Source organism: Clarias gariepinus, chromosome 12, assembly GCF_024256425.1.
Source record: "Clarias gariepinus isolate MV-2021 ecotype Netherlands chromosome 12, CGAR_prim_01v2, whole genome shotgun sequence".
Taxonomy (NCBI): Eukaryota; Metazoa; Chordata; class Actinopteri; order Siluriformes; family Clariidae; genus Clarias; species Clarias gariepinus.
Genome location: NC_071111.1, coordinates 15124209 through 15149160, shown reverse-complemented (window position 1 = coordinate 15149160; position 24952 = coordinate 15124209). Strand labels below are relative to the sequence as shown.

At 42.6% G+C, this 24952-nt stretch overlaps 11 non-coding genes across 11 annotated transcripts; 5 read left to right on the top strand and 6 right to left on the bottom strand.

Annotated features, from left to right (window-relative positions):
- Window positions 1-243: 243 nt before the first annotated feature.
- Window positions 244-315, bottom strand: trnaa-ugc (transfer RNA alanine (anticodon UGC)). Its single transcript has one exon. It is a non-coding gene; the product is annotated as a tRNA-Ala (tRNA).
- A 16287-nt stretch (window positions 316-16602) lies between these two features.
- On the bottom strand, window positions 16603-16674 carry trnaa-ugc (transfer RNA alanine (anticodon UGC)). The gene has a single exon. It is a non-coding gene; the product is annotated as a tRNA-Ala (tRNA).
- A 258-nt stretch (window positions 16675-16932) lies between these two features.
- Window positions 16933-16997, top strand: trnaa-ugc (transfer RNA alanine (anticodon UGC)). The gene has a single exon. It is a non-coding gene; the product is annotated as a tRNA-Ala (tRNA).
- Window positions 16998-18542: 1545 nt separating this feature from the next.
- Window positions 18543-18614, bottom strand: trnaa-ugc (transfer RNA alanine (anticodon UGC)). Its single transcript has one exon. It is a non-coding gene; the product is annotated as a tRNA-Ala (tRNA).
- Window positions 18615-18872: 258 nt separating this feature from the next.
- Window positions 18873-18937, top strand: trnaa-ugc (transfer RNA alanine (anticodon UGC)). Its single transcript has one exon. It is a non-coding gene; the product is annotated as a tRNA-Ala (tRNA).
- Window positions 18938-20045: 1108 nt separating this feature from the next.
- trnaa-ugc (transfer RNA alanine (anticodon UGC)) lies at window positions 20046-20117 on the bottom strand. The gene has a single exon. It is a non-coding gene; the product is annotated as a tRNA-Ala (tRNA).
- A 280-nt stretch (window positions 20118-20397) lies between these two features.
- trnaa-cgc (transfer RNA alanine (anticodon CGC)) lies at window positions 20398-20469 on the top strand. The gene has a single exon. It is a non-coding gene; the product is annotated as a tRNA-Ala (tRNA).
- Window positions 20470-21578: 1109 nt separating this feature from the next.
- On the bottom strand, window positions 21579-21650 carry trnaa-ugc (transfer RNA alanine (anticodon UGC)). The gene has a single exon. It is a non-coding gene; the product is annotated as a tRNA-Ala (tRNA).
- A 280-nt stretch (window positions 21651-21930) lies between these two features.
- On the top strand, window positions 21931-22002 carry trnaa-cgc (transfer RNA alanine (anticodon CGC)). Its single transcript has one exon. It is a non-coding gene; the product is annotated as a tRNA-Ala (tRNA).
- A 1089-nt stretch (window positions 22003-23091) lies between these two features.
- Window positions 23092-23163, bottom strand: trnaa-ugc (transfer RNA alanine (anticodon UGC)). The gene has a single exon. It is a non-coding gene; the product is annotated as a tRNA-Ala (tRNA).
- Window positions 23164-23443: 280 nt separating this feature from the next.
- trnaa-cgc (transfer RNA alanine (anticodon CGC)) lies at window positions 23444-23515 on the top strand. The gene has a single exon. It is a non-coding gene; the product is annotated as a tRNA-Ala (tRNA).
- The last annotated feature ends 1437 nt before the right edge of the window (window positions 23516-24952 follow it).

Below are 24952 nucleotides of genomic sequence, written 5' to 3'. Positions count from 1 at the left end.
TTTAGGCTTAATTCTGGTTATTTAATGTTTCTTTTGAGACTACTTAAATGTAAATTTGTACTTTTTTGATTAGTTTCATGTGTTATCTATCGCAATTCATTTATGCACAAGATCTTTTATTTGGACACCGAGCATAACAGTCCATAATTTGACAAGTATTTTCTGTGGGCTGCATATGATCTTTTCCATTTAAATCGTTACATTTTCTGATTAGTTTTTCTCCGGAGAATTAAAACATGGCTTTGGAGATGCCGGGGATTGAACCCGGGGCCTCATACATGCAAAGCATGCGCTCTACCACTGAGCTACATCCCCAAGACGGACAAACTGAATTAGATTGTAGCACAGGGAAGTTGAACCGGCGAATACTGGCGATGCCATCGAATCTCTACTATTGGTCACATGTCATTTTCGGAGGCCCTTGATGGTTGAGCTCCCTCTAGAGGTGAATCTTTAAATTACTCGTGTTTAAACAAGAACGAGTACCTGCATTAAAGGGGTCATACGGGCCTACATGCACTTTTTCAAGCTGTTTGGACTGAAATGTGTGTTAGGAGAGTGTGTACACAACCACTATACAATGATAAAGAGCTGCCCAGTGATTTTCTTTTCATTTATTAAAATAACATGCCCCTTCTGAAATCAGGCCAATCTCAAATGCCTGTCAATGTTACGCCACACCAACAGAGGCCGCTCCTACTATAGTTGATTGACACTGGTGTTTTAGCAAAGGTGTTTTTCAGTACATGAAACAAGTGAGAAGAAGCTGTCGGCCATTGTTTTTTGCCGCTGGAGCAAAATGTTGCCTAAGCGAGTGTGGTGTACAGTTGTTGGGTGTAATAGCGAACACAGCAGTCATCATTCACTACCGACATCTGAGCCGCTAAGGACGCAGTGGCTGAATTTTGTTTTTGAAGCTAGCGTCCCCGCCGATCTACCTAAATGCGTTCATGTATGCGCTAATCCTTTTTCACCAGACTGCTTTATAAACGCGGGTCAATATAAAGCAGGTTTTGCTAGGAAGCAGCTCCTAAAAAATGGATCTGTACTAACGCTTCGTGTTCCTGCTTCATCTTCACCAGGCTCAGTGAGTGTGATTTATTTTTCTATGAATCTTTGCAGATCGCCTTTTCTAATAATCACGATGAATGCGGAGTGTAAGTTAACTTACACTCTCATAGAACATTGTTATGTAGTCTTCTTTATGTACATCCGTCTCTATATAATTCCTAATCGCCCATTTATAATAAACAATGCATTAAGGTGATTGTCTAGTTGCAAACTGTGTACGTAGTCGGAAAACTATATTATGCTTACCTTTGTAACGTTAGATGGTTTATAACGATGTCTGTCAAAGATTAAGAAGTCATGTAAACACATCAGTAAACACATCGCGTTCTTATCTCTCTCAGTAAGCTTCTCCGCTTTTGTTGTTGTTGCTCGCAGCAGCGTAACAGCCCGTTAATTCATGCTCATGCAGTGATAAGAAAGACAAATTGAGTCGATGCATGTCTATTCTTTTAATTTCTGCGTTGTCAAGCGATATTACAAACTTCCGGGTGGGTTCCGTACTTAAATCAAACCAAAAACTACTTAAGAAAACAGGCCTTAGGCTCTATATTCCAGCAATTTCCAGTTTGGACTGCATTACCCACAAAGCATTGCCCGCACTGCATTGTGGGTAATGCTTTGTGGGTAATGCAGTCCAAGGCATTGCCCGCACTGGACTACACTCCCGTGGCTATACCCCACGTGTGTTGTGAAGACACGCCCACACAACTGGGGGGCGGGCTCAGCAGAGATCATGAGCATTTAAAGGAGCATGTACTGAAACAGGTTGCTGAGAACAGAGCTAGTTTTTACCAGGTAAAAGTAGTGTTTTTTTACACAACCATAGAGAATTTTTAATTAAAGTATATTACAAACTTTTAATTAGGACCCTAAAGAATCATATAAACATTTAATGAAAAATGGGGCTGGATCACCCCTTTAAGCAGATGCCTCTTTCCAACACGCCACTTTTCAAATTAAAATTTTATTTGTCACATGCACAGTCATACACAGTCATACACAGTACGATATGCAGTGAAATGCTTATACGACTGCCAGTGACCTTAAAAAATAAAAGCTTATACATAAGAAATAAATATAAATAAAAGAAATACGTTAGAAAATAAAATTAACTAGTAAAATATACTGTACAAAGTAAAATATACTGTACAAATAAGGACAAAATATCAATATAGCAAAATATAGAAATATAGAAGAAGAAAATAGAAATCAGCACCACCCTCTGTAGAGCTCGTCTGTCCTGCATCATGCTGTTTCCAAACCAGGTTAAGATGTTTCCCTGTCAGGATGCTCTCTATAGTGCAGGAGTAGAACTTCCTGAGCATCTTGGAGGGCAGCCTGAAGTCTCTCAAGCGTCTGAGGTGGTAGAGACGCTGCCAGGCCTTTTTCACCACTGTGTTGATGTGACAGGACCATGACAGATCCTGCGTGATGTGCACCCCGAGGTATCGAAAGCTGTCCACTCTCTCTTTACTGGGCTCCTGTTGATGATGGGGGTCTGGTAGTTCCTCTCTTGCTTTGTACAAAAGTCCACCATCAGCTCCTTTGTCTTGCTGATGTTCAGGAGGAGAGTGTTCCTCTGTCACCATTTCTCCAGATTTTCAATCTCCTCTAGGTAGGCCGTCTCATCGTTTTTTGTGATCAGGCCGACCACGACAGTGTCGTCAGCAAACTTGATGACAACGATGGGGTTGGTAGTGGCCACGCAGTCATAGGTGTACAAAGAGTACGGCAGGGGGCTCAAAACACAACCCTGGGGGGCTCCAGTGCTGAAAGTAAGATAGGCTGAGACATGTCCACCCATCCTTACTGCCTGTGGTCTGCCAGTTAGGAAGTTGGCGATCCTTTGACACATAGATGAGCTAAGTCCCAGGTGCCTCCAGCTCGGTGGTGAGTGTGGAGGGAATTATGGTATTAAATGCAGAGCTGTAGGTGATAAAGTGCATTTTACCATAATTCCCCCTCCGAGTGTCCAGATCAGTGAGTGATGTGTGAAGGAGATGAGAGATTGCATCGTCTGTGGAGCGGTTCGGGCGGTATGCAAACTGTAGTGGGTCCAGTGTGTCGGGTAGTGAAGAAATGATGAAGTCTCTGACCAGGTGCTCAAAGCACTTTATCACTACTGAGGTGAGGGCTACAGGGCGATAGTCATTGAGAGGAGCAGGATGGGGTTTCTTCGGGACAGGAACAATGATGGACTCTTGTCCATCTTGTCCCATGTGGGGATCACCGACTGAGATAAAGAGAGGTTGAATATCTCTGTGAACACAGGTGCTAGCTGGTCTGCGCAGGCTGTGAGCACTCGCCCTGAGATGCCGCCTGGTCCTGCTGCTTTCCTGGTGTTCACTCTCTTGAAGGCTCTCCTCACGTCATGCTCAGAGATGATGGCGCCAAAATGGCGCCGGTGAGGTCGGCTGCCGTCACAACTGCTCCGACCACCTTTTCTTTGTTTTTGTTTTTTAAGTTAGTTTTCAGTGTTTTAAAATCGGCAAAATTACCACCATTGAGTACATTAGGTATGATAGAGGCACTCTTGTTTCTATTGGTGTACAATGTATTCACAATTCAACGTTTTTAACTCCGGACCCGAGCTGGCCGAGTGAGATCCTGAGGGAGAACAAAGGATGCGACGTGAAGCGGCGGCCCCAAAGAGAAACGAGCTGGACTTATGCGAGCGGCATGAGGCACTCACACAGCACCAGACACAACATCGGGACGAACTTTTATCAGCACATCACCTGCCCCACCAGGGGCGAAAGGACACTAAATCACTGTTACACTACAGTCAAGGACGGCTACAGGGCACAATCACGCCCTCCTTTTGGTAAATCCGACCATGCCACTATTTTCCTCATGCCAAAATACAAACAAAGGCTAAAACAGGAAGTTCCGGTTCAGAGGGAGGTCGCGCCCTGGACGGACCAATCGGTGGCCGCGTTACAGGACGCACTTGATGACGCAGACTGGGACATGTTCCAAAACAGCTCAGATGATGACATCAGCGTGTTTACGGAAGCGGTTGTGGGATTCATCGGGAAACTAGCGGATGATACCGTGGAAAAAAAGACTATTAGAACGTTTCCCAATTAAAAGCCGTGGGTGGATAAAAACCATCTGCGACGTTCTGAGATCTCGCACTGCTGCCTACAACACGGGACTTGTGTCGGGGGACATGGAACCATACGAGCCTGCGTCATACAACGTCCGGAAGGCGGTGAAAAACGCGAAGCAGCGCTACGGGAGAAAACTAAAGTCACAGCTCCAACAGAGTGACTCTAGGGGGATGCTGGGAGATGTCAATGGAGTAGGACATATTTAGCTTGCGCTCTCGCTGAACCCCTGTTTTATAAAATTAATAAGTGCCTTTTCTTACATACCAGCACGAGAAATCTGTTTGAATGTGTTCCTAAATAGTTGATGTATGAACTAATGGCTGAAAAACTGCGTAAATACAAATTCGACACATCATCGACTGCTAGGCCCCGGCCTCGAGTTCCACCGTTACTAGATCGCGAACGAATCCGTCCCCGCTGGACAGCCCAGAAAAAATGGAGGTAGCAGATTTGAAAGCAGAGATACTTCGCTCCCTCAGTACAGACATTTCGGAGGTAATTAAATCTGAGTTGAAAAATGCGCTTGCTGACAATTTCAACTACCTTAAAAACGAAATGCAGGCGGTTAAGACCGAAATTATGAACAATACAGCGGCGATTCACTCCGAGATAGATCAAATGAAAACCACGATCAAAGAGGTGGAAAGTGGACTGTCAACATGGTCAGACGAAGTAAATAGTCTACAAACTGTGGTAGCAGACTTGAAAGCAAAGGTGACGGCTCGAGCTCCGTTAAGTTACAACGGGGAATCAATCGCCATCTTTCCGGATTATACGGCAAACGTTGCTAAGGCCAGGGCTGCGTTCACGGAGGTCCGGAAATTATTGCACAATCGTCAAGGCGTCCGTTTTGGTATCTTGTTCCCAGCCTAGCTACGTATCTCACATGACGGTAAAGAAAAAGAATTCACAGATGCGGAGGAAGCGAAGAGGTATGTCAAGAAGAACATCATTTCCACTGAGAAGGACTGAGACTGAACTTTACTGATGTATACGGTACTCCAAGTGCTACGCAGGTACAAGAATGTGAAGGTTGGATTAACCTGAATTGCTATTTGTTTTTGTTCCCTTTGGTTAATAACTTGGCTCACCTATTAAGGAATCGTGATGATCAGCCATGTTTCACTGAAAAATGTTAATGTTCGTGTTGCGTATGGCACTGTTCAAAGTGGAATCTAATTTAATAACAGTGCATGCTGCTTAAAGGGTTTTTGATTGAGGGGTTTGTCGAGAGCCTGGGGGGGGGGTGTTGTTGTTTGTTCTTTTTTGTTGTTCTTGATCTTATAGCGTCCCCGACACGCACAAACACTCGATGTGTGGATTTGTTTTGGAAGGGTATAGGGTTCACCTTGTTCTTGTTGGTGATAAAGGGTGGGTGGGGTTAGCTCAAGTGCCAGACTTATTTTGACAGATGCCCACTGTATCTTGCGCTCTTTATTACACTGTAGCATTCCTAATTTTCATGTATCCAATTATATCCCCATAATATGACTGATACTAATAAAGCTAGAAGAATGGACGGATGCCGAGTCAGTTTCATGACTTGGAATGTTAAATCGCTTAATCACCCAGTGAAACGCAAAAAGGTATTTGCACATTTAAAGCAACATAATCTGGATATTGCCTACCTTCAGGAGAGCCATTTGCGCACTATACTGCCATACTTATTAATAAAAATATACCATTTACAATGACTAAAACAGAAATTGATCCATTCAGGCGTTATGTTGTTGTTGTGGGGCAGCTGTTCTCGTTTCCAGTTATCTTGGCCAACATTTACGCACCAAACTGGGATAATCCTGCATTTTTTTCAAAAAAAATTTCTCTTTTACCAAATCTGACAACACACCACCTTATTCTCGGTGGCGATACAAAATGTGTACTCTCCCCTGTTTCGCCCAAAAGGGTATCACTGTCCAGGTCGGCTCGCTCGATTAAACTCTTTTTTAAAAACTATGGAGTGGCTGACTTATGGCGGTTTCATAATCCTACCTCAAGAGAATATTTATTTTTTTCCCCAGTTCATAATACTTACTCCCGTATAGACAATTTCTTTCTGGATAATAGACTTCTTCCCTTTGTTACTAACTGTGGTTATGAAAGCATGGTCATTTCAGATCGATGGCCCCTTAGCCATGACAATGTGTATTCCTGATACACAGACCAGCTATCGCCCTTGGAGACTCAATCCTCTGCTTCTGTCAGAAAATAATTTTACTAAATTTATTTCTTCTGAGATTGCATCATTCCTCGAGATAAATCAAATGCCAGGGATGTCCTCTTTAACTGTTTGGGAGGCGCTAAAAGCGTACTTAAGAGGCCAGATAATATCATATTGTGCAAATAGAAATAAAATGAACACTATGTGCCTCAAAGAGCTGACAGATGAAATACAGAGGATAGATACAGAGGATAGATATGCTTAACAGTCAGATATGCTTACGCCCTCTAAGGATATGATGAAAAAGCGTATATTATTACAAACTGAATTTGATCTTCTATCAACGCGGCAGGTAGAATATCTCATTTCTAAATCACGGCAATAAATGTTATGAGCACGGGGAAAAGGCTGGGCGATTACTTGCTCATCAGTTGAATCAAAAAACTGCCAATCAGACAATCTCTGCAATTAATGATGAGTAGGGCTGCAAGAATACTGATAGCTTAAAAATGAATGCATGTTTTGAGAACTACTACCAGTCATTATACACCTCTGAGGCTTATGAGGACCCTCCTTTCCTGGAGGACTTTTCTGAAAAAATACACATTCCCTCCGTCAATCCAAAGCTGGTTGCTGGGTTGGAAAAAGACCTTACTGTCGAAGAGATTAGTTTAGCAATTAGATCTATGCAAAGCGGCAAATCACCGGGACCGGATGGATTCCCAACAGATTTCTTTAAAAAAATTTCAGATCAACTCTCTCCTTTATTGCTTTCTGTTTATGAAGAATCGCTCCTACTGAAATCCCTGCCACTAACTACGCGACAAGCAGTTATCTCTTTAATTTTTAAAAAAGGATAGGAATCCCCCAGAGTGCAACTCATACTGACCGATCTCCCTTTTAAATACTGATGCCAATGAAAGTTATTCTTTCTCTAATGTCAGACGACTTTCATAGCTCCTCCCCGCCCAGCGTGCTGGAGATAGTTCTTTCACTACATGCTGAAAAAGCATTTGATCGGGTGGAATGGGACTATCTTTTTGATATTTTGGGGAAATTTGGTTTTGGGCACAGATTTATTGCTTGGATCAGACTCCTTTATACAACTCCGCTAGCTGCTGTCCGGACTAACAATAATATATCTGCTTACTTTGAGCTCCATCATGGCATGCGAGAGGGCTGTCCTCTGTCCCCACACTTGTTTGCAGTAGCAATGGAACCGTTGGCCCTAGCCCTGAAGCAAAGGGCTGACATCGATGGCATTCAGCGGGCAGGGCTGGAGCATAAAGTCTCATTATATGCAGATGATTTGTTGCTGTATCTATCAAACCCCAGCTCAAGTCTTCCTAAATTGTTGAATTTACTTACTGAATTTAGTAAAATATCTGGATATAAAATTAATGTTCAAAAAAGTGAATTAATGTCTATTGGTGATTAAATTAATTTGTCTTGTTTAGGCTCAGTCCCTTTCAAAATTAGTCATAATAAATTGAAATACTTGGATGTTTGGATTACACGCAGATATAAGGACTTATATATCGCCAATTTGCAGCCCCTTTTATCTAATTTGAAATATGATTTTGAACGTTGGGACAATCTGCCTCTTTCACTGGGTGGACGAATTAATACAGTAAAGATGGCCATACTGCCAAAGTTTTTATATATTTTTTAGTGCCTTCTATTTTTTCTAACTAAATCTTTCTTTTCTAAACTGAATAATCAAATATCATTATTCATTTGGAATAAAAAAAACGCCAAGAATCAAAAGAAGTATATTACAGAGACCTCGTTCAATGGGAGGGATGGCACTCCTGAATTTCATGTACTACTGTTGGGCAGCCAACATAAGACCAATGCTCTACTGGGTAACTGAGGATGACTCATCTCATGCTTGGCCCGCTTTAGATTTAGGCAGTTAGACCTACTTCGTTAATAGCTTTATTGTGTTCTAAACTACCATTTACACAGCCCATATCTAGCTTAACCTCTAACCCAATAGTTATACACTCAGTTAAGATCTGGAACCAAATCAGACGGTTCTTTGCACTTAAAGATCTATTACAGGCTGCTCCAGTTGCAAAGAACTTCATGTTTACCCCATCAATGATGGATGAAGCTTTTGATGTTTGGGCTAAAAAGGGTGTGATTTCATTATCTGATCTTTATAGCGAGGGGAATTTTGCTAGCTTTGAGCAATTGGTACAGAAATATGACATCCCTAATTCACATTTTTATAGATATCTGCAGCTTCGGAGCTTTGTAGCGTTGAACTCTAATTGCTTTCCATCATGGCCTCCTACTTCTCTATTAGACTCAATTTTTGAATATAAATCAATCGGAAAACAAAATGTAAGTAGGATATTTGAATTACTTAATAGGCATAATCTAGAGTCACTTGATTTGCTTAAAAATAAATGGGAAACAGATTTGGAGGAACCTATTTCAGAAGAAATTTGGCACAATATAATAAAAGGAATTTTTTTCGTCATCCTTCTGTCTTTGGCATGCTGTGATACAGTTTAAAATTGTTCATCGCTTGCAATGGTTCAAGACCCGACAGATAAGGCAGTAATGTGACAAAGAAAAAGTAACAGAACGGGGAATCTTCATTAGGATATGCTACCCTAGGCTTATAATACACTGTTTGTTTCCATCCCTTTTTGGGCTTCTGTATGTATGCATTGTATATATATATGTCTGGCAAATGGGGAGTTGGGATGTTTGACCTTAGTTTGGTTATTTTGTATTTCTGTGTTTGTTTCTGTACTTTCATCCGCTAGTTTCTTAATGAATCCCACAACCGCTTCTGTAAATGCGCTGAGGTCATCAAAGCTGTTACGGAACATGCCCCAGTCTGGAACCGGAACTTCCTGTTTCAGCCTTTGTTTGTATTTTGGCGTGAGGAAGATGGCGGCATGGTCGGATTTCCCAAACGGTGGACAAGATGGGGCCTTGTAGCTGTCCTTGACTGTAGTGTAGCAGTGGTCCAGTGTCCTTTCGCCCCTGGTGGGGCAGGTGATGTTCTGATAAAAGTTTGGTCCCGATGCTGTGTCTGGTGTTGTGTGAGTGCCTCATGCAGCTCGCATAAGGCAGTGTCCGTGTCCGCTTGTGGTGGAATATAAACAGTGCTGATGATGAAGGTGGATGATGCACCTCTAGAGGAAGGTGAAAAGGACGACACATAGTTCCAGGTTGGGTGTGCAGGAGCATGTAAAACGCAACGCTCGCGCTGTTGCACCAGCTGTTGTTCAACATTAAGCACACGCCTTAAGATTACCCCTCTGCCGTAAACGCTATATTCAAAGCAAAGCCAGCGCTCTTTCATTTACACGCGAGAGCGATGGGTTTCCCGCCCCTGCGCTTTGTAATGTACAGTCACATTCAGTAACCAGATGGGATTAATTTCCTCAGCAGCAGCAACAACATACATGCTGTTTACACTTTGTTAAATTTATATTGCTTATAAATAAAGGTAACCATAAAAACTTTGTAATTAAGAAAAACGTAAATTGTGAATAGTACGGTTTAATGTCTGATTAAAATAAAAAAATAAAAAAAAAATTTTTTGTCACAAATTCTTTTATGCAACGCAATTAAAACATTTCAATTTAATATTTAGTATGAGGTCATAAGTCTTTATGTAGTTGTTTGAGCAGTTAGTAGTATATATACTCAGCGAAAAAAGAAACGTCCCTTTTTCAGGACTGTGTATTTCAACAATAATGTTGTAAAAATCCAAATAACTTTACAGATCTTATTGTAAAGGTTTTAAACAATGTTTTCCATGCATGTTTAATTAACCATAATCAATTAATTAACATGCACCTGTGGAATGGTCGTTAAGATCTTAACAGCTTACAGAAAGCAGGCATTTAAGGTAACAGTTCTAAAAACGCAGGACACTAAAGAGACTTGTCTACCAACTGTGAAAAACACCCAAAGAAAGATGCCCAGGGTCCCTGCTCATCTGCGTGAACGTGCATTAGGCATGCTGCAGGGAGGCATGAGGACTGCTGATGTGGCTAGGGCAATAAATTGCCATGTCCGCACTGTCAGACGCCTAAGACAGCGCTACAAGGAGACAGGAAGGACAGCTGATCATCCTCGCAGTGGAAGACCACGTGTAACAACACCTGCACAGGATCGGTACATCCGAATATCACACAAAGGGACGTTTCTTTTTTTGCTGGGTATATATCTTGTAGTTTTTGTCCATCACTGCACTAGTAACTCTGGTCAGTTCTCACATTACCCTGTGTATACTGACTGTATGTAAGATATACAGTGTGCAGTCTATAACCTTACTTAGTCTTACTGTTATTGTCTCTGATGCTGCTGGATATCTGGAATTTGCTTTGAATATAGCGTTTACGGCAGAGGAGTCATTTTAACCGTTTATTGAGCAACTGGCAACCCAGCCTGTTAGTTAAGAGTGCTGCGTTCTGATCGGTAAGTAGTTTCTGAGAATTAGACTGCACAGGAAGCACACTTTAAAGTACATTGCAGCACAAACAGCAGCAATCGGCACTCCACTGCCCTTCCTTTGATATCCCGGATGTGAAGACCTGAATTTTGTCTACCTGAATTTGTAAGATTAATTTTAAATGCTTAAATTACATTTTCACTTGAAATATACAACCACAATAAATTGCAGTGGTCAAAATTTCAAACATTTTAAACATAAGAAAGTAATGGCTAAAGGGGAAATTACATCAAATTACTAAATCCCTGCAAAATTGTAATGCCTAACAGCCCCGTTTTCAGCATTCAGATAATTTCTTTCCACATAAACCTCTTAAAAAAATCTTTGATATTGTGTAATGTGAACTATATTCACTGTCCAGAACCTGTGATCATAACATACGGTATCCCTAGGCTCAACGTAATGAAAGCTACTTACACCCACACACACATTCACACCAAGGGTTATAACTCGAGTTGAAATGATACATGGATACCAAGACCTGATTTCTTTGTGTTGCTCCAACCAGACAGTGGATTCAATGTGGCAACAGCCTCCACCAAAATTCACACACCTGAGCTTCAGCTAGTTATATTGCTTGCCACACAGCTATTAGATGAAAAGACAAGTTGGGGCAATCGGTAGGCTCAGGCTTGCGAAAAGGACTTGAGTATTCATCGTACAGCCCTTACTTGCTCTGTGATTTCCCCTTGAATATTTAAAGCCTTGGTGAAGTATATAAGGGAGTCTTCGATTTCTGTGATAATAGACCAGAGCACATGCAACCGCAATGCACGGTTTTCATCATCCTTACGGAGAGAATGCACGGTGTATTTGTTAACTGCAAACTTGACCTATCACATAGAGAACTATACGGAGTGCAACGTGCAGTAAGGAGCCTATAAAGAAGCCTCTTGGAGATGCCAAGGATTGACTCCGGGGCCTCGTACATGCAAATTATGCATTCTCCCACTGAGCTACATCCCCACAGCGATTGAGCAGCATTACTTTGTAAAACAGGGAAGTCGAATTGGCAATTCCTAGCGATGACGTCATCGTTGGCCTAAACCACCCGATCAACCGTGGATGAAAATAGCAAAGGAGGGATTTCTTTTGTTTAAGGAGGTCTGCTGTTTGGGATTTTTTCCAATGAGCATTTGGATGTGGAAAAGCATCTGTAGGTTAGTTCTTTTGTTTGAACTTTTTTCCAGAGAAGTCAAGAGTCCGTCTGGAGATGCCAGTGTACGGATGTACAGTAGACATCTTCAAATGCACTATAGAGAGAACTGCTGTGACGTAATCACAGATCTTGTCGCTAAGTCAGCTGGATTCTGAACCGTAGGCACATAACTCCACTGGTCTGGAGAAGTTGACTGACGTATCCGCTGAACACGGTTGTGCACATAAACAAAGAAGCGTCTGGACTGATTGTAAATATATCCTAAGACCACTTTGCTATCACAGAAGAATCTCACAGCATTTGGCTTGTGGTCTAGCTCATCGAGAATGTGTTCAGCCATCTCTACAGCCAGCACTGCACCGCATAGCTCCAGGCGAGGGATAGAAGGCTCAGGACGAGGTGACAACTTTGCTTTGCCCAGCACAAATCCCACTTTGACTTCGCCTTCATCAGTCAGAGCTCTGAGGTAAGCCACAGCTCCTATGGCCCAACTCGAGGCATCTGAAAAGACACACAGCTCAGTGTATGGAGTGTTAGAAAACAAATCTGTTTTTATGTCCCAGTACAAACCCAAACTTCTTTGTGCAGGCCAACTCTCATTTCCAAAATTCAGTTTCTGTGGAAAGGGACACGAGGCCGTCGTCCACATAGAAGTGCCTGTTAACAAAGTGTGAAGTATCAGTTCGGTACTCTTGTTCACCTCGCTTTGCCGCTAACCGTAGACCATATAAAGCCACTGATGGAGAAGGGCTGTTTCCAAAAACATGTACCCTCATACGGTAGTCCACCACCTCCTTGTTGAAGTTGCCATCGCAGTACCAGAGGAATCTCAAATAGTTTCTGTGGTCCTCTTTCACCAGGAACCCATAGAACATCTGTTGGATGTCCGCCATAAATGCAATGCAATTCTTCCTGAACCGTAGCAACACACCCAACAGTGAATTGTTTAAGTCAGGGCCTGAAAGGAGCACGTTGTTTAAAGAAATACCTTGGTATTGCGCACTGGAATCAAATACCACCCGTATTTGGCCCGGCTTTTGTGGATGATACACTCCGAAGATGGGCAAGTACCAACACTCTTTATCCTTGTAGATAGGTGGTGCTCTTTCTGCATGGTGGTTTTGGAAGAGTTTTTCCATAAAGGCAGAAAACTGTTGCTTCATCTCAGGGTTTCTACTCAGCGTGCGACGCAAAGAATTAAGGCGAGACAAAGCTTGTTCCCGATTATTTGGAAGTAATGGTCTAGGCGACCTGAATGGCAGAGGAGCGACCCAGTTTTTCTGTTTGTCCTGATGGAACTCTGCTTGCATAATCTTTAAGAAGGACTCATCCTCGAAAGACATGGCAGGTTTATCGTCATTCTTGGTCCTGTCAAATACCTTGAGTCCAAGTTTGTCTTCGGCTTGCACACATTCAGTACCGTGATTGAATGCATGGGAAAAACCACCAGACTTATGCTCCCCGCCATGGCACAATTTCTCCTTCACTTTGATGTGATTCTGGCATGGAGTGAGAACTGATGGGCGGCCATTGTCCAGGATGTGAGTTTTGAAGACTCACCATCGGCTTATGGGCTCTCTCCATGCAGACATCACCTACAATTACCCAGCCTAAATCTAACCTTTGCGCAAAAGGTGCATCGTGAGGCCCATTGATGTATTGTCTCACTTTGTGCACGCAAATCATGTCTCTTCCCAGTAACACTAAGATCTGAGCATTAGGATCTAGTTTTGGAATAAACTGTGCTACAGGTTTCAAGTGTGGATGGGCAAGGGCAACTTCTGGAGTGGGAATTTCAGATCTGTTGCCCATTATCTCATTACACTCAATCAATGGAGGGAGATCAAGACAGGTCTTACCATCCAGAGTCTCTATTTGGAAGCCAACCGCTTTCCTTCCAGCTGTTTCCATGGAACCAGCACATGTTCTCAACAGATACGGAGAGGGGTTACTTTGGATCCCGAAAATTTGAAAGAATTCTCCTTTAGCTAGTGAGCGGTTGCTCTGATCATCAATGATGACATACATCCTGATAGCTTGTTCTCGTTGTTCTCGAGGAAAGACACGCACCAAGCACATTTTCGCACAGGATCGCATTGGAGCACTTTCTCCACAGACTTCTGTACACTTTGAGATTACTTCAGGGGTAATGACATCCTGTTGGTCTGTGTCTAGTTCTCGCATTGGAGGTGTGAAGAGAGGCAGAGCTATGTCTGGATGCATTACTGTGCAATGTCTATCAGAATTACACTCAGCACATTTGAGGACTGCAAGACATTCCCTGGCTACATGATTCGGCGAGCAACACCTGAAACACCTCTTATGTTCTTTCAAAAGGGTCTTGCGTTCTACCAATGACTTTTTTCCAAAGGCTCTACATTTCCACAGGGGATGTGACTTATTGTGAATAGGGCAGTACTTTGTCAAGTCTTTTTTAACAGTCTCTTTTAAGCTCACTGAGTCAGACTCATCATTTTTAGAAACATCTGTCTTGTGCACCAATACAGGAACTCTACTAACACCATGTTTATAAAGGGGTCTGTCATTTCGGATGACAGTGTGGCTACTATTTGAAAACTTGAAACTAGGATCATTCCTTGCTTTAGCTTCACTGCAAACGAAATGAGTAAAGAACGAGAATGGAGGGAAACTGACCTTGTTTTCTTCCTTGAAGCGTGAGCCAGCGTACAGCCATTTCTCTTGCAGACCGGATAGTAACTTCTCCACAATAGGAGTAATACCGCGAGGGGTATCAAGGTAAGCTAATCCCGGTAAGTATACATCTCCTTTTGCTGCAAGTATTTTCATAAGTAGGTCTGCAAGCTCCCTGAGTTTCACATTGTCCTTTGGAGATAGACGTGGAAAGTTATCCAGACGCATAAATAAGGCATTTTCAATCACTTCCGGGGTGGCGTAGCATTCATGAAGTCTTGTCCTCGACATCTGAAGAGCAGCTTGTGGATTAGAAACATACACCGCTCGAATCCTCCTCACATGATCTGACGATTCCTTCCCCAGCCACTTAACTAACAAATCTAACTCTTCACTAGCTGACAGCTGTAAGTCTTGTGTAGCGTTAACAAATGCAGACTCCCAGGCTCTGAAGTTTTCTGGATTATCGTCAAACTTTGTAAGCCCTGTAGTGACTAGCTCTCTACGTGCTATGAATTTAGCAAAGTCTAACATAGGCGTGGCTTGGCTTTGAGAAAAATACTGTGTATCTGATTGGGCCGTACATTTTTTTGAAGCAGGATTTTGATGTGGAGATGCTTTAAATTCAGCATTCGGGAGGGAATAAGGCAGATTGTATGGGGACCCTGACAGTCTTGTGCTCTGTAGATGTTCGCTATGGTATAATCTGTTCCGCTCTTGAACTGTAATTGTGTCTCCACCATATGCTGCATTCATGCTCTGAGACTTATCAATCAAACGTGAAGCTGATTCTTGCGCACAAATTGCTGAAGAGATATTCAGAGGTAGTGTAGAGAAGTCTGAGCTATGCTGTTTTACATATTCCTCCGTTCTCTTTGAAATCACATGTGATGAAAGTGTGCTTATTTCACTGCGATTGTCATCACGTTCGATTGCTGCCGCCTCTAACACTTCCGCTTCTGCCAGAGCTGCAGCAGCATCCCTTTCTAATTCCAATGCTTCCAGATTTGCTTCTACTGTAGCTCTTTCTTGTTCCAGCCTGGCTTTCTCCTTTTTCATTTCGAGCTGTCTTTTTCGCGAACGCCATCTTGGCACGTGCAGCTTCAGCTGAGGCTCTAGCTTTTGCAGCAGCACTAGCAACTGAGGACTTGGAGGAAGATAATGAGCGTTTAGAACTGACCTCTGAAGGTGCTCTTTCTTTTCCTCTGTTCCCTTCAGTTTGCATGTTTGCTTCCTCTTGCACCTGCTGATCCATGGTTTTTTACTGTACTGCTCTCTTTATATGTTTTGCTTTCAAAGCGTGTAATATAAATAAACAGCAAGCCAAACTCTGTTCAAGAGCCAGGATATGAGCGTCTTGCTCCTTTAATAGTTCAATGTGTGGTTTACACAATCACTCTATGGCCAATGAACCGAGTAAAACTGTAAATAAAATGAAAGAAATACAGAAAATTATTTAACCGTAACAACTTATCTGTTTAGCAAGTAAAACACAGATACATCGCTGGTTGGAAACATTCTCCATGCAGATCACTAGTGCAATGTGAGATTGGCAATCACAACATAGTTGATTACACCATCCTTAAACTGAACATACAATTCTGCAATATAAACTGGACATAATAATGATTCAAATGAACTTACAACCAGTGCTTTCAAAAGGATTTAGAAGAAAGGTGCGGCACAAACATGTCAAGGGTTGCTGTATCTAGAGCTCGCTGTTTCGCTAGTTTGCCGTTTTCTTTTACCTAACATGCGTCACTCATGAAAACACCTCAAATTAAGAGTCCACACTGCCACCTAGTGGTCGGCGAAAATAAACTTGTACTGAACATTAAAGTATCACAAAATACAACATTGGTCAATGCAAACGTCCATTATAAATTGCCCACAGTCTCTAACAGAGGCAGAACAAGAACTATACAGAGTTTGATGTGCCATGAAACGCTCATAAAGAAGCGTTTGGAGATGCCGGGGATTGAACCCGGGGCCTCATACATGCAAAGCATGCGCTCTACCACTGAGCTACATCCCCCAACGGCCACATTAGACTGTAGCACAGGGAAGTTGACTCCGCAAATCCTGGTGATGCCATCGTATCTCTACTATTGGTCACATGCCATTTTCGAGGGCCCTTGATGGTTGAGCTCCCTCTAGAGGTGAATCTTTTAACGACTTGTGTTTAAACAAGAACGAGTACCTGTATTATACAGATGCTTCTTTCCAAGACGCCACTATTGTCCTTCAGTGCCTGTTAGCACCTCTGAGAAAGGGTGGCGTGTTTTCCGGAGACGAGCTCAGTGGTAGAGCGCATGCTTTGCATGTATGAGGTCCCGGGTTCAATCCCCGGCATCTCCATGAAGCAGCACATTTTGAACATAAGAAAGTAATGGCTAGAGGGGAAGTTACATCGAATTACTAAATCCCTGCAAAATTGTAATGCCTAACAGCCCCGTTTTCAGCATTCAGATTATTTCTTTCCACATAAACCTCTTAAAAAATCTTTGATATTGTGTAATGTGAACTATATTCACTGTCCAGAACCTGTGATCATAACATACGGTATGCCTAGGCTCAACGTAATGAAAACTACTTACACCCACACACGCATTCACACCAAGGGTTATAACTCGACTTGAAATGATACATGGATACCAAGACCTGATTTCTTTGTGTTGCTTCAACCAGACAGTGGATTCAATGTGGCAACAGCCTCCACCAAAATTCACACACCTGAGCTTCAGCTAGCTATATTGCTTGCCACACAGCTATTAGATGAAAAGACAAGTTGGGGCAATCAGTAGGCTCAGGCTTGCGAAAAGGACTTGAGTATTCATCGTACAGCCCTTACTTGCTCTGTGATTTCCCCTTGAATATTTAAAGCTTTGGTGAAGTATATAGGGGAGTCTTCGATTTCTGTGATAATAGACGAGAGCACATACAACCGCAATGCACGGTTTTCATCATCCTTACGGAGAGAATGCACGGTGTATTTGTTAACTGCAAACTTGACCTATCACATAGAGAACTATACGGAGTGCAGTAAGGAGCCTATAAAGAAGCCTCTTGCAAATCATGCATTCTCCCACTGAGCTACATCCCCACAGCGATTGAGCAGCATTACTTTGTAGAACTTTCTTTTCCTCTGTTCCCTTCAGTTTGCATGTTTGCTTCCTCTTGCACCTGCTGATCCATGGTTTTTTACTGTACTGCTCTCTTTATATGTTTTGCTTTCAAAGCGTGTAATATAAATAAACAGCAAGCCAAACTCTGTTCAAGAGCCAGGATATGAGCGTCTTGCTCCTTTAATAGTTCAATGTGTGGTTTACACAATCACTCTATGGCCAATGAACCGAGTAAAACTGTAAATAAAATGAAAGAAATACAGAAAATTATTTAACCGTAACAACTTATCTGTTTAGCAAGTAAAACACAGATACATCGCTGGTTGGAAACATTCTCCATGCAGATCACTAGTGCAATGTGAGATTGGCAATCACAACATAGTTGATTACACCATCCTTAAACTGAACATACAATTCTGCAATATAAACTGGACATAATAATGATTCAAATGAACTTACAACCAGTGCTTTCAAAAGGATTTAGAAGAAAGGTGCGGCACAAACATGTCAAGGGTTGCTGTATCTAGAGCTCGCTGTTTCGCTAGTTTGCCGTTTTCTTTTACCTAACATGCGTCACTCATGAAAACACCTCAAATTAAGAGTCCACACTGCCACCTAGTGGTCGGCGAAAATAAACTTGTACTGAACATTAAAGTATCACAAAATACAACATTGGTCAATGCAAACGTCCATTATAAATTGCCCACAGTCTCTAACAGAGGCAGAACAAGAACTATACAGAGTTTGATGTGCCATGAAACGCTCATAAAGAAGCGTTTGGAGATGCCGGGGATTGAACCCGGGGCCTCATACATGCAAAGCATGCGCTCTACCACTGAGCTACATCCCCCAACGGCCACATTAGACTGTAGCACAGGGAAGTTGACTCCGCAAATCCTGGTGATGCCATCGTATCTCTACTATTGGTCACATGCCATTTTTGAGGGCCCTTGATGGTTGAGCTCCCTCTAGAGGTGAATCTTTTAACGACTTGTGTTTAAACAAGAACGAGTACCTGTATTATCCAGATGCTTCTTTCCAAGACGCCACTATTGTCCTTCAGTGCCTGTTAGCACCTCTGAGAAAGGGTGGCGTGTTTTCCGGAGACGAGCTCAGTGGTAGAGCGCATGCTTTGCATGTATGAGGTCCCGGGTTCAATCCCCGGCATCTCCATGAAGCAGCACATTTTAAACATAAGAAAGTAATGGCTAGAGGGGAAGTTACATCGAATTACTAAATCCCTGCAAAATTGTAATGCCTAACAGCCCCGTTTTCAGCATTCAGATTATTTCTTTCCACATAAACCTCTTAAAAAATCTTTGATATTGTGTAATGTGAACTATATTCACTGTCCAGAACCTGTGATCATAACATACGGTATGCCTAGGCTCAACGTAATGAAAGCTACTTACACCCACACACGCATTCACACCAAGGGTTATAACTCGACTTGAAATGATACATGGATACCAAGACCTGATTTCTTTGTGTTGCTTCAACCAGACAGTGGATTCAATGTGGCAACAGCCTCCACCAAAATTCACACACCTGAGCTTCAGCTAGCTATATTGCTTGCCACACAGCTATTAGATGAAAAGACAAGTTGGGGCAATCAGTAGGCTCAGGCTTGCGAAAAGGACTTGAGTATTCATCGTACAGCTCTTACTTGCTCTGTGATTTCCCCTTGAATATTTAAAGCCTTGGTGAAGTATATAGGGGAGTCTTCGATTTCTGTAATAATAGACGAGAGCACATACAACCGCAATGCACGGTTTTCATCATCCTTACGGAGAGAATGCACGGTGTATTTGTTAACTGCAAACTTGACCTATCACATAGAGAACTATACGGAGTGCAAGTAAGGAGTACGGAGTGCAGTAAGGAGCCTATAAAGAAGCCTCTTGCAAATCATGCATTCTCCCACTGAGCTACATCCCCACAGCGATTGAGCAGCATTACTTTGTAGAACAGGGAAGTCGAATTGGCAATTCCTAGCGATGACGTCATCGTTGGCCTAAACCACCCGATCAACCGTGGATGAAAATAGCAAAGGAGGGATTTCTTTTGTTTAAGAAGGTCTGCTGTTTGGGATTTTTTCAATGAGCATTTGGATGTGGAAAAGCATCTGTAGGTTAGTTCTTTTGTTTGAACCTTTTTCCAGAGAAGTCAAGAGTCCGTCTGGAGATGCCAGTGTACGGATGTACAGTAGACATCTTCAAATGCACTATAGAGAGAACTATACAGAGTTTGATGTGCCATGAAATGCTCATAAAGAAGCGTTTGGAGATGCCGGGGATTGAACCCGGGGCCTCATACATGCAAAGCATGCGCTCTACCACTGAGCTACATCCCCCAACGGCCACATTAGACTGTAGCACAGGGAAGTTGAATCGGCAAATCCTGGTGATGCCATCGCCAGGATCACATGCCATTTTCGAGGGCCCTTGATGGTTGAGCTCCCTCTAGAGGTGAATCTTTAAATGACTTGTGTTTAAACAAGAACGAGTACCTGCATTATACAGATGCTTCTTTCCAAGACGCCACTATTGTCCTTCAGTGCCTGTTAGCACCTCTGAGAAAGGGTGGCGTGTTTTCCGGAGACGATTGGGAACGTCGGGTGATCTTCTCCCTGTGGGGATGTAGCTCAGTGGTAGAGCGCATGCTTCGCATGTATGAGGTCCCGGGTTCAATCCCCGGCATCTCCATGAAGCAGCACATTTTAAACATAAGAAAGTAATGGCTAAAGGGGAAGTTACATCGAATTGCTAAATCCCTGCAAAATTGTAATGCCTAACAGCCCCGTTTTCAGCATTCAGATTATTTCTTTCCACATAAACCTCTTAAAAAAATCTTTGATATTGTGTAATGTGAACTATATTCACTGTCCAGAACCTGTGATCATAACATACGGTATGCCTAGGCTCAACACAATGAAAACTACTTACACCCACACACGCATTCACACCAAGGGTTATAACTCGACTTGAAATGATACATGGATACCAAGACCTGATTTCTTTGTGTTGCTCCAACCAGACAGTGGATTCAATGTGGCAACAGCCTCCACCAAAATTCACACACCTGAGCTTCAGCTAGCTATATTGCTTGCCACACAGCTATTAGATGAAAAGACAAGTTGGGGCAATCAGTAGGCTCAGGCTTGCGAAAAGGACTTGAGTATTCATCGTACAGCTCTTACTTGCTCTGTGATTTCCCCTTGAATATTTAAAGCCTTGGTGAAGTATATAGGGGAGTCTTCGATTTCTGTGATAATAGACGAGAGCACATACAACCGCAATGCACGGTTTTCATCATCCTTACGGAGAGAATGCACGGTGTATTTGTTAACTGCAAACTTGACCTATCACATAGAGAACTATACGGAGTGCAAGTAAGGAGTACGGAGTGCAGTAAGGAGCCTATAAAGAAGCCTCTTGCAAATCATGCATTCTCCCACTGAGCTACATCCCCACAGCGATTGAGCAGCATTACTTTGTAGAACAGGGAAGTCGAATTGGCAATTCCTAGCGATGACGTCATCGTTGGCCTAAACCACCCGATCAACCGTGGATGAAAATAGCAAAGGAGGGATTTCTTTTGTTTAAGAAGGTCTGCTGTTTGGGATTTTTTCAATGAGCATTTGGATGTGGAAAAGCATCTGTAGGTTAGTTCTTTTGTTTGAACCTTTTTCCAGAGAAGTCAAGAGTCCGTCTGGAGATGCCAGTGTACGGATGTACAGTAGACATCTTCAAATGCACTATAGAGAGAACTATACAGAGTTTGATGTGCCATGAAATGCTCATAAAGAAGCGTTTGGAGATGCCGGGGATTGAACCCGGGGCCTCATACATGCAAAGCATGCGCTCTACCACTGAGCTACATCCCCCAACGGCCACATTAGACTGTAGCACAGGGAAGTTGAATCGGCAAATCCTGGTGATGCCATCGCCAGGATCACATGCCATTTTCGAGGGCCCTTGATGGTTGAGCTCCCTCTAGAGGTGAATCTTTAAATGACTTGTGTTTAAACAAGAACGAGTACCTGCATTATACAGATGCTTCTTTCCAAGACGCCACTATTGTCCTTCAGTGCCTGTTAGCACCTCTGAGAAAGGGTGGCGTGTTTTCCGGAGACGATCGGGAACGTCGGGTGATCTTCTCCCTGTGGGGATGTAGCTCAGTGGTAGAGCGCATGCTTCGCATGTATGAGGTCCCGGGTTCAATCCCCGGCATCTCCATGAAGCAGCACATTTTAAACATAAGAAAGTAATGGCTAAAGGGGAAGTTACATCGAATTGCTAAATCCCTGCAAAATTGTAATGCCTAACAGCCCCGTTTTCAGCATTCAGATTATTTCTTTCCACATAAACCTCTTAAAAAAATCTTTGATATTGTGTAATGTGAACTATATTCACTGTCCAGAACCTGTAATCATAACATACGGTATGCCTAGGCTCAACGTAATGAAAACTACTTACACCCACACACGCATTCACACCAAGGGTTATAACTCGACTTGAAATGATACATGGATACCAAGACCTGATTTCTTTGTGTTGCTCCAACCAGACAGTGGATTCAATGTGGCAACAGCCTCCACCAAAATTCACACACCTGAGCTTCAGCTAGCTATATTGCTTGCCACACAGCTATTAGATGAAAAGACAAGTTGGGGCAATCAGTAGGCTCAGGCTTGCGAAAAGGACTTGAGTATTCATCGTACAGCCCTTACTTGCTCTGTGATTTCCCCTTGAATATTTAAAGCCTTGGTAAAGTATATAGGGGAGTCTTCGATTTCTGTGATAATAGACGAGAGCACATACAACCGCAATGCACGGTTTTCATCATCCTTACGGAGAGAATGCACGGTGTATTTGTTAACTGCAAACTTGACCTATCACATAGAGAACTATACGGAGTGCAGTAAGGAGCCTATAAAGAAGCCTCTTGCAAATCATGCATTCTCCCACTGAGCTACATCCCCACAGCGATTGAGCAGCATTACTTTGTAGAACAGGGAAGTCGAATTGGCAATTCCTAGCGATGACGTCATCGTTGGCCTAAACCACCCGATCAACCGTGGATGAAAATAGCAAAGGAGGGATTTCTTTTGTTTAAGAAGGTCTGCTGTTTGGGATTTTTCCAATGAGCATTTGGATGTGGAAAAGCATCTGTAGGTTAGTTCTTTTGTTTGAACTTTTTTCCAGAGAAGTCAAGAGTCCGTCTGGAGATGCCAGTGTACGGATGTACAGTAGACATCTTCAAATGCACTATAGAGAGAACTATACAGAGTTTGATGTGCCATGAAACGCTCATAAAGAAGCGTTTGGAGATGCCGGGGATTGAACCCGGGGCCTCATACATGCAAAGCATGCGCTCTACCTATGAGCTACATCCCCCAACGGCCACGTTAGACTGTAGCACAGGGAAGTTGAATCGGCAAATCCTGGTGATGCCATCGCCAGGATCACATGCCATTTTCGAGGGCCCTTGATGGTTGAGCTCCCTCTAGAGGTGAATCTTTAAATGACTTGTGTTTAAACAAGAACGAGTACCTGCATTATACAGATGCTTCTTTCCAAGACAACACTATTGTCCTTCAGTGCCTGTTAGCACCTCTGAGAAAGGGTGGCGTGTTTTCCGGAGACGATCGGGAACGTCGGGTGATCTTCTCCCTGTGGGGATGTAGCTCAGTGGTAGAGCGCATGCTTCGCATGTATGAGGTCCCGGGTTCAATCCCCGGCATCTCCATGAAGCAGCACATTTTAAACATAAGAAAGTAATGGCTAAAGGGGAAGTTACATCGAATTGCTAAATCCCTGCAAAATTGTAATGCCTAACAGCCCCGTTTTCAGCATTCAGATTATTTCTTTCCACATAAACCTCTTAAAAAATCTTTGATATTGTGTAATGTGAACTATATTCACTGTCCAGAACCTGTGATCATAACATACGGTATGCCTAGGCTCAACGTAATGAAAACTACTTACACCCACACACGCATTCACACCAAGGGTTATAACTCGACTTGAAATGATACATGGATACCAAGACCTGATTTCTTTGTGTTGCTTCAACCAGACAGTGGATTCAATGTGGCAACAGCCTCCACCAAAATTCACACACCTGAGCTTCAGCTAGCTATATTGCTTGCCACACAGCTATTAGATGAAAAGACAAGTTGGGGCAATCAGTAGGCTCAGGCTTGCGAAAAGGACTTGAGTATTCATCGTACAGCCCTTACTTGCTCTGTGATTTCCCCTTGAATATTTAAAGCCTTGGTGAAGTATATAGGGGAGTCTTCGATTTCTGTGATAATAGACGAGAGCACATACAACCGCAATGCACGGTTTTCATCATCCTTACGGAGAGAATGCACGGTGTATTTGTTAACTGCAAACTTGACCTATCACATAGAGAACTATACGGAGTGCAGTAAGGAGCCTATAAAGAAGCCTCTTGCAAATCATGCATTCTCCCACTGAGCTACATCCCCACAGCGATTGAGCAGCATTACTTTGTAGAACTTTCTTTTCCTCTGTTCCCTTCAGTTTGCATGTTTGCTTCCTCTTGCACCTGCTGATCCAAGGTTTTTTACTGTACTGCTCTTTTTATATGTTTTGCTTTCAAAGCGTGTAATATAAATAAACAGCAAGCCAAACTCTGTTCAAGAGCCAGGATATGAGCGTCTTGCTCCTTTAATAGTTCAATGTGTGGTTTACACAATCACTCTATGGCCAATGAACCGAGTAAAACTGTAAATAAAATGAAAGAAATACAGAAAATTATTTAACCGTAACAACTTATCTGTTTAGCAAGTAAAACACAGATACATCGCTGGTTGGAAACATTCTCCATGCAGATCACTAGTGCAATGTGAGATTGGCAATCACAACATAGTTGATTACACCATCCTTAAACTGAACATACAATTCTGCAATATAAACTGGACATAATAATGATTCAAATGAACTTACAACCAGTGCTTTCAAAAGGATTTAGAAGAAAGGTGCGGCACAAACATGTCAAGGGTTGCTGTATCTAGAGCTCGCTGTTTCGCTAGTTTGCCGTTTTCTTTTACCTAACATGCGTCACTCATGAAAACACCTCAAATTAAGAGTCCACACTGCCACCTAGTGGTCGGCGAAAATAAACTTGTACTGAACATTAAAGTATCACAAAATACAA